Here is a 7,451-nt window from a genome sequence, read left to right on the forward strand (position 1 = left end):
TCTTGCTATTTGTCTTTTATGAACGCAGCGTTTCTAATAAAGAAAAAATGGAGGCTTTTCCCTGGATCGCTGACCTGGCTTTTCAACTGGCTCGCAAACTCTATTAGCAACTTGATAAGGTACATGGATTTAATCATAGACTGTTAGATCTGTGATTAAATAATGTCAACTTATTCAATAATAATAAGATTTCTGAAAGTGAATCCATATCACTAATATTGTTTTCACTTAAATCAATCGAATGTTACTGGTGGTATAAAAGTTCAGGAGATACATATGTAACAATAGTTTAATATCTTGTTGTCTCACTTGTCAAGTGCCTGATTACATATTCATTTAAAAATTGTGATAATTATTGGTGATTGTGACTTATATAAGTACTATAAGGATGACACAACAATGACGCGTACACGTCGGACATGCATCATCCAACATCATGGGAATACATGCCGTGCAAAGGCGCTAAGTAGGCAATGTGCATCACACGTTCATAGAAAATAACACAGGTCGGTAAAATGTTTCATGTCACAATATAGAAAATCCTTCAAATCCATGCTACGATATTTTTGGATCTTAACTATATCTCCTGAAAACTTACCAATCTTCAAGCGTTTGATTTCAAAATTAATAGTCAGGTATAGAGGTGGGTTCAACTGAAATACCAAATTTGCAAGGCGCCAAGTAGGCAATGTGCCTCACAATAAATTTTCAAGTTTATTCGGATTTTTGGACATTCTCAATTATTTTATTTTTATTTCAATCTTATTCTATTATGTTAATATATCAACTATTTCAAAATACGAGAGTCATTTTCTTGGTATGGTGATGTATTGTATGATCTCGATTGAATAAAATTCTTACTGTATTGTCCTACATTTATAATCAAGACATATAAAAGGTAAACTAAAACTTGTATACTACCCTTCCCCAATTATTAAATCCATATCTTGCGAAGGACAAACTAAAAGGTTAAAATGGAAGTTTAATCAATGATTTTGTGGAAGTACCATTCAATAATAAATTTCATTCTTATCATCATACAACCCTGTCAATAATAGAATAAGATGAAATTAGGAGCAGGATAATTCAAATAATATTTAGAAATAATGGTATCATTTTTTCGTATTAATACGGAATTATGAGAATAATGTAGTTAGTTATTATAATCGAATGGCTTTATAGGTGGGGATCCCTGACGGAAGTTCCATCTTGCATAAATAGGTATTTAATTTACGTCGTCAATGAGCCTCACGACTATCAGTCGGGACCGACGATTCAATGATTGTCACCCATCTGATAACATAATCATCTATCTCTACAAGAATGATCTAAAAAATAATTCAGGAGCGAAAGATGTTCGAGCTGGAAGTCTAGTGTTACATTTGCAAATAATTGTCAATGGATTATTCAGCGTAGGCTTTCAAGACGTATCAATCAGTATCCATTCCATTTTCAGGATCATCATTGGATAATCCCTTGTCATATATCCAGTCCGTTTAGTAAGCTATTGACTCTGGAGTTGCCATCAAGAAATCTTCTTCTGTTCCTCCTCTGAAGGCTGTGATTGCACACTCTTTCACTATATGGTCAATTGTTTGTTTTTCCCCACATTCACAGGAGGGCGATGGTATTTTGCCCCATTTATACAACAAGTCACCACATCGACCGTGCTTGGTTCTAATTCTGTTTAGAGTCGACCAGCTTTCCTTGGTAAGCCAAAACCTGGTGGCTTTTGGGAGAACCATGGGATTTGATCTCGCTGCTTCATAGTCCATTCCTGCTGCCATGCACTAAGCAAATTGAAGTTCTGTTCTGTAGCAGTATCGATTGCAGTTTTTGTTGGTGGCTTTCTTGATCGCAAGCGGGTTTTATTTGCATTTTCAATATCCTCATGTATTCTCAGGTCTGGGTTATTTGAAATTTTTTCAAATTCTCTGATGAGAGCATTTTTACGACGCAGGTTTGGTGGTGGTATGTGGCTTAGAACTGGAAGCCATTCAGTAGGTGTTGATTTGATGACTCCACTAATCATTCTCATTGTATTGTTGAGTTGGGCATCTATTCTGTGTGTGTGAGGACTGTTTAGCCACACAGGTGCACAATATTCAGCAGCAGAAAATACAAGACTCAGAGCTGTTGAGCGCAGGGTTGAAGCTGAAGCCCCCCAGCTAGTTCCACAAAGCTTTTGAACAACATTATTCCTGGTCCTCAACTTTTCCGCTGTTTTGTTAAGTGGACTTTGAAGGAGAGAGTTCTATCGAGTGTTACGCCGAGGTATTTAGGAGTGCTGTTATGGAGGAGCAATGTGTTCTCAAATTGAATTTTGAGTTCTTTCTTGGCAAGTTTGTTGTTTAGGTGGAAGCATGAAACCTCTGTCTTGCTGGCGTTTGGCTTCAAGCGCCATTGTCGAAAATATCTTCCAAGTTTTTCCAGATCTTGAGTTAAGACTTCCTCTGCTTCTTCAAATGATTTAGACCCAGTTGCTAGTACCCAATCATCAGCATAGCCAAACTTTTTAGACTGAGTTCTGGCAAGTCAGCAATGTAAAGACTGAAGAGCAAAGGTGCAAGGACTGAGCCTTGTGGCAGGCCATTTTTCAGTTTTCTTTGTGTACTCTTGTTGGCACCCATGATGACTTGGAATGTACGATCACTCAGCATGTTGTTTAGAAGACGAGCTGTCAGTTTACATGGGATTACCTGAAGAAACTTATATATCATACCCTCCCTCCAAACTGTGTCATAGGCTGCAGACAAGTCGATGAAAGCAGCGGAGGTTTTAAGCCTCTCCTGGAATCCTCCTTCAATGAATGTGGTAAGTGACAGAACTTGATCACAGGTGCTTCGCTTTGGTCTAAAACCAGCCTGTTCAATTGGTATTACATCAAAGATCTTCTGACAAATTCTGTTGTAGATTAGCCTTTCCAGTAATTTGAAGAGTACTGATAGTAATGCTATAGGCCTATAGCTTGCTGGCAAGTCTGCAGGTTTTCCAGGCTTCAAAATTGCTATTATTTTTGATTGCTTCAATTCCTTTGGTATGTTACCTGTCTGCATAATATCAGTGAAAAATCTTGCCAGCCATACTTTAGCATATTTTCCACAGTTGATAAGGATTCTGGATTTATGTTATCAAATCCTGGTGCTTTACCAGGCTTTGTGTCCCTGAGTGCAAATCCAATTTCTTCAGGTGAAAAAGGCTGACCATATCTGTTGCCATTGCTTCATTTTTCAGCTTTTTCAGTTCATGCTTAATCTTAATTGAATGTTCCTTATCTTTTGGTACTCTGGATGTGGCTGTTATATGAGATGCTACATCATTTGGACTGACACCTGTCTTTGGTCTCTGGGCAGGTGCTGCACTGCCCAATTTCCTCAGCAAAGTCCAGGCTTGGCGGCTTGAGGTCTGGAAGTTGAGACTTTCTACTGTTTCCATCCATTTTTGTTTTCTTGCAGAGTCAAGGCTTTGGAGAAGTTGGTCTGCCACCTCCTGATCACCAGTCTCATTAAGCAATGGTAGAGTTCCTCACTATCTTGAGACCAGCCTGGAACATATTCCCTGCGATACCCCTGGGAATGCATTTCTTAGCAGTGCTAATCACTGCTCCAATAAACCTGCTACAGTTTTTGCTGGTAGGTGGGATCCATCCCAGGCATTTGTCCAACTCATTTGAGAAGAGTTCCCAATTAGCTTTTCTGAAGTTCCACCGAGGACGAGGTATGGAGGTTACTAATGGGATTTGGATGCCCACCTTATTATAACTGGCCTGTGTTGACTGTGGGGGAAGTCACAAAGAACTCTGCGGCTGACTGGTAGAGGTTTGCCTCTCTCATCAGTTGATGCAAAACATAAATCTGGGTTGTCAATGGATATTACAGCAGTATAAGGAAATAACGGATGCGGCAGTGAATTTTTAAGAATAGTTCATTATGAAGAATATTCGGTCTTAGTGGATCATTGTTACCCTGAAAGATGCATGTCCGTTTACGTATTTATTGAGAGTGTGCTATGACATTTTCTCCGGTTCTCATTCAGACATTTACCATTAATTTCATAATTTTATTATGATGAGAGCTACACTTTGTACAACAAGAACAATTTCCTCTCATGGAGGGAAAACCATTTGGCATGGTTTCGAACACCGTGAGAACATTCAATGCGACGAATAATAATAGTAATTTATATTGATGGTGTACAATCTACCACTTATAGAGGTGCGTACAGTAATGCGCCATGAACACGCGCATTTCACTTTTAATCAGCTGATGCTATTCTTATATCTGTATTTGTACAGAAACAGTAAGATACATACATAATAAGCATAAACTGATAGGACGGCACGCATCGGACAATTAGATTTGATGCATGTTTTCAATTGTAGTGTGCATGCCTATACGATGCAGATAGGTATGCGTACTCCAATTGAAAACAATGCATCAAAGTCTCTACTCACCTTTAGAAACAAAATCGACATCGAGCGTACAGCCTAACGGACACAGTTAAAATTATTATAAAAGCTCAAGACAGGGTATTTAGTAATAGAGTTTTTAATAACAATTTTATGCAATCTATTACACATTATGAGAATTATAATGAAATTATATAAAACAATTTCAGAGTATAAAATGTGACAAACTCTTTACATAAACAGACAACATTACTTTTCAAGTGTTAATTTCGTTTGTTCAAATACACTTTATTCATTATGTTTATTGATAAAACACTTCATAAGTGTATAAAAATATTGGATTGCTCTATGTAAAACAAATAATATGGTGAGGTATCAGTGGAGTTGGCAAGTTCATCAGTCTGAAAAAGAGAATGAAAAATTAATAGAGAATAAATAAATGAATTATTTCTTCCTTGAATTAACATATTAAAATATTAAATTTACATATTATAAGTACAGATGAAATATTAATCACGTCTTCAGTTGTCCGATCAGTGATTAAGTGAAATATGTTTGAGAACGTAAAATATGCATGAAAATAACATAATAATTATAGAGGAAAGAATTGGCTTATACATGTACATAATGGAAAATACACGTTTGACACATTACCACTTATGAACTAATGGAGAACTGATCAACTTGCAATCTTACATGCAGATTATGATTTACCGAGGTTTGATAATAGGCTTATTTTCATTGTTTTCAATCAAGCACTTTAAATGTAATAATTAAAACAAATTTATCAACAAAAGTCCATCCAAACAGAGCTTTCTCCAAGAGAATCTTTAGCGTAATTGGTAGTACACGCGACTCATGAATCAAACATATGTTGCGGGTTCGAGACCAATCAAACTCACTTTTTTCCTTTGTTAAGAATTTTCAACTCTAATAAAGATTATCCAACGGTATCTAGAGAAAGCAGCGGTGAGACCAAGTGTCCTTCTGATGAACCTATGTGAAAGATACAAGTATTTTTCTCAAATATTCCGGACCAGTACCCTCCACAATTATTTTGTAGGTTTCACATAGTATTGAGTACTTTAGTCTTTGTCGTAATTTCAGCATATCAAGTTCTCTGATGAGGTGTTATGTAATTATAAATTATGTGGTTATATCATTGCATAACTTTAGTCAACAGAGCATCCTCTAATGTGAGGAGACTCCCTCTCTTGGCGGCTGATAAACTCCAAGGACGAAAACGGACTCAGCGCCCACTCTTACATCAAGTAGAAGCTAGAAGGAATTCGGGAGAATGAGAGTGCACCGGCTTCAGAGACATTACCACTCAGGGCCGGAAAAGAGCATCTTACATAGATAATCATTCCCCCGCCACCTTTACTAATGGTCGTTCCTAAGAGTAAATATTCAACAAGAATACCGTAAGCTTACGATTGTAAACTGGGTTTGAGTCAAGACTCGCTTAATACTACAATATCCAGAGGAGCTGAGGATATCATTGAGTTAAAATGCGCCGGCATAGATTGAATGTTTGTATGACATATTTTCAAGGAGTTGTTGATCATTGAAGAATGCATCAACGACATACAGTCAAACATTTAGAGAGATAAAAGTAGCCTGGATAAATTTAAAACAGATTGTTACATTCTTTCAAGAACTACTACATTACTTTGGAATGATAAGAAATAAGAATAGATTTGAAAGATAAGATTATAGCGTAGAAATCAACACGGACTCCTGCTTAACTAAAATGTGAAATCAACATAGATTTTTATTACTTTTTAGGTTTTATTAAATTTCAGTTATTATACAAGTGTATTGCTATTTTTTAATGTTATCCTAATCATCCTGTAAGAAAAAGTTGCCAACAGCAACGGAGATCTGCAAGGTGAACCTGTGCTACAATCAAATAAAAGATTCAACTACAATGACACAAGCTTATATTCTATCATACCTAACTTCTCTTCAATTTTCCCGCTTTCTGTTTACCCTCACATTAAATGATTTTCTGGTTGGCCGAGCGAAGTGAGGACTAAGATTCAAGTCGACGGTTTGGCATTTCTCTTTATGTTTAAATGTTTATATATGTTATATGTTGCGCATTTACAGCTAAACGTGGTAATAGATTTTCATGAAATTTGACACGTATGTTCCTTTTTAAATTGCGCGTCGACGTATATACAAGGTTTTTGGAAATGTTGCATTTCAAGGATAATATAAAAGGAAAAAGGAGCCTCCTTCATACGCCAATATTACCGTAAGATTATACCTATAGATTATTCATCATAAATCAGCTATCTAGTGGACTATAATACTACCCGTTCAAAAACATCGAACATCTTGAAAAAGTATCTTTCCATCAACGTTAGTAGACAGTGTTGTCTACTAGCTTTGTCTTTCCATAAGCTGAGGCCATGATTCTAGTTTAGAGTATAGAACACATTTTTCTTTTTTAATCTGATGATCAAGATTGCAACAAATATTATTGAAAAGAAATTGATTTCTAAAATCATGAAAAGTGAGAAATGAAGTTTGTAGGAAATCCACATTATGGTAGTTTATTTTTTAATTTCAACACACCGATTTTTCGCCAACACGACAACACAGAATGTTCACTGATGGGTGATTGGATTGGCGTATCGACGGCAGCCAGACCTGATAACAGCGCTCACACTCACTCACATTTCGGGACGACACATCACGATACGATAGGACAGGAAGCTCTATGTTTATTAAGATTTTTCTAGACATTTTAAATTGATAAATAATTATTTATTAATTTTTAAGGAAACATAACAACAGGTCAATGTACCTTACTGAGCGCGAGGTCTACTTTTTACAGAACTACTAGTATACAGTTAACTTTATCAGAAAAATCCTTACAATCCTCAATCCTTATTATTATTTATTTTTTGCTGAGGGCGAAGCCTACATGAGCTGTTATCTTGTGCGTGGGTAATGAGGCGGATGTTAATAAGAGATGAGTGGAACTACAGTTTTAGGAGGCTTCCGAACCACCAGGAAGCGATTTTCCTACTCA

General features: G+C 36.5%; 1 long non-coding RNA gene across 1 annotated transcript; it reads right to left on the bottom strand.

The window, feature by feature from the left end:
• Positions 1–4,544: 4,544 nt before the first annotated feature.
• Positions 4,545–6,231, bottom strand: LOC120355450. The gene is made up of 2 exons (XR_005573521.1): positions 5,311–6,231; positions 4,545–4,809 (listed from the first exon to the last, which is right to left on the bottom strand). It is a non-coding gene; the product is annotated as an uncharacterized LOC120355450 (long non-coding RNA).
• Positions 6,232–7,451: the final 1,220 nt, after the last annotated feature.

Source organism: Nilaparvata lugens, unplaced genomic scaffold (genome assembly GCF_014356525.2).
Source record: "Nilaparvata lugens isolate BPH unplaced genomic scaffold, ASM1435652v1 scaffold1682, whole genome shotgun sequence".
Classification (NCBI taxonomy): domain Eukaryota; kingdom Metazoa; phylum Arthropoda; class Insecta; order Hemiptera; family Delphacidae; genus Nilaparvata; species Nilaparvata lugens.